A 2,043-nucleotide genomic window follows, 5' to 3' on the forward strand; every position below is an offset into this window, starting at 1 on the left:
AAACTCTAGTCTAAAGGCATCTCTTCAGGTACAGCTGTACAGTAAAAAACTGCATATGGAGTATTTATTGGAAGGGGTTATAGAATGAAGAGGAGGNTGAAGGATCAAGGCTATTGGAAAAACAGGATATAATTTGGGTTTCCACAGTGAGCTTTTTTACCTAGATATTTGTAAGTTACTGGTAGCAGTGTCTAGAGTTATTGAGAGTGGAGTTCAACAGCAAATAGTAGATCTCCAACAGGGTGATGGATCTAAATCTGGGACCAGAACCCATCCATCCATAAAAGTATGACCAAGCATGGCCGATGACAGGACAGGCTTTTGAAAAGGAAGCTACATAAACCCCTCCCTGACTGGGATTATAATCATAAACCCATTAATCCAGCAGGCACACGTATGCTCTGATTCTCAGTGAGCAAGGAAAATTACTAGAGCTGTAATTATAGTGACACCACCCTGAGATTAGTTATGTTGAAGCAGTGGACCTCTGGTTTAAAAAAAAAAAGCTTAGGAAGGGCAACTACTAGGTGTCTGAAACTTACAGTTAATTCAATGTACATATTTGTTTATATATGCATATTAAGACTAGGCTATACTCTCTTAGAGCTTGCCCTATATTTTTATCTTCAGGCCATAGGTAAGGTAACTTTTAACTGCAATATTTTTAAAAGCGAGTTGGTATCTACTTTCGTGCCATTAGAACTATTACAATATTGTTAGGACAGGACGGCACTCTTGCCATCTCTAATCTCACATAGACAGGGGTAAGTTTTGTCAGTATTTTAAACTTAATGATAGTGGGTCAAAATGATACCACNTTTCCTTCTCAAATTGTTAAATTTGTGGGAGTAAAGTTTTTCTTTAATTTTAAAAAAAGTTTGAGAGGTTCTTGTTGTATAGGTTGGTTTAACTAGGTAGCCAGAGCAGACCATGAACTCTACATCTTCATATGTTGGTTTCAGGTGTGTACTGCTTTGCCTGGCTCTCATTGTCTTATCTTTTTTTTTTAATGTTTTAAGACAGGGTGTGACTATNTAGCTCTTCCTGGCCTGGGGCTTGCTATATAGAGCCACTTGCCTCTTGTTTCCCAAGTGCTGGGACTAAAGGTGTGTGTTCTAGCCTCTGAGCCTAGCTAGCTCCTCTATTTTTATATATATATTTTTATAAGTGTGTAGTTGAGTGTGCATGTGGAGGGCAGGGGAAAGAATCTTAAAAGCTCTCCATTATGGTGGGTCTTAGGGGTGGAGGAAAATTGGGTGATCAGTTAGTGAAGATGACCTGGAACTGTTTACCCAGTACTTTTGATTTCTACCTGCCAAATATCCATGCTTTAAAGGTCTTGATTATTTTGGCATTTTCTGGTAATGAATGGGTCTTTGTTTTGATGCCAATTAAACCTGGCTATATTAGTTAGATGAGGGCTTTCCCNTGGAACTATGATCCACTCTGGTCTTTTTGCTTTAGCACACATTATATTTGGTAACATTTCTTTAAGGCCACTAGATGGGGGCTTTTGTTTGGGGTTTGGTTGTTTCTTGTTGTGGTTTTAGGCCTGGCTGATCAGTCCACCTTGGAGTTTTACTTTTTAAAGATGGGGAGTTCCGTCCAATCTGGTCTAGAACTTGGTCCACTTAAAAGTTGCTAACTTTCATCTTTATATTGTGGGATCTCACTTTGTAAACTAGACTGGCTTGGAACTCACAGAAAACTACCTAACTGAAAAAAGTATGTCTATCAACTAGCTATTTGTAATGTTTTATTATTTACTGACTGAAATGGGGAGAACAGAATTTAATGAATATGCTTACTATTCATATTAAATGAATATTATATAAAGTAGGTTTTTTCTTTCTTTCTTTCAGCTACAAAAAAATTGCCCAAGCTTGTGTGACATCAGCCCTGTCAAGTGTCCATGATGCTGGGCCCTGAGGGAGGTGAAGGCTATGTGGTCAAACTCCGTGGCCTACCCTGGTCCTGCTCAATTGAGGACGTACAAAACTTCCTCTCCGACTGCACAATTCATGATGGGGTCGCAGGTGTTCA

At 39.0% G+C, this 2,043-nt stretch overlaps 1 long non-coding RNA gene across 3 annotated transcripts in view; it reads left to right on the forward strand.

The window, feature by feature from the left end:
* Window positions 1–2,037, forward strand: part of LOC110296674 — a 16,865-nt gene extending 14,828 nt beyond the window's left edge. For all 3 annotated transcript variants that reach the window (XR_002378197.2, XR_003836961.1, XR_003836962.1), the window contains exon 4: window positions 1,863–2,037. This is a non-coding gene — a long non-coding RNA (uncharacterized LOC110296674). The remainder of the gene's footprint in view (window positions 1–1,862) is intronic.
* Window positions 2,038–2,043: the final 6 nt, after the last annotated feature.

This window comes from Mus caroli, chromosome 6, assembly GCF_900094665.2.
Source record: "Mus caroli chromosome 6, CAROLI_EIJ_v1.1, whole genome shotgun sequence".
In the NCBI taxonomy this organism is placed as follows: Eukaryota; Metazoa; Chordata; class Mammalia; order Rodentia; family Muridae; genus Mus; species Mus caroli.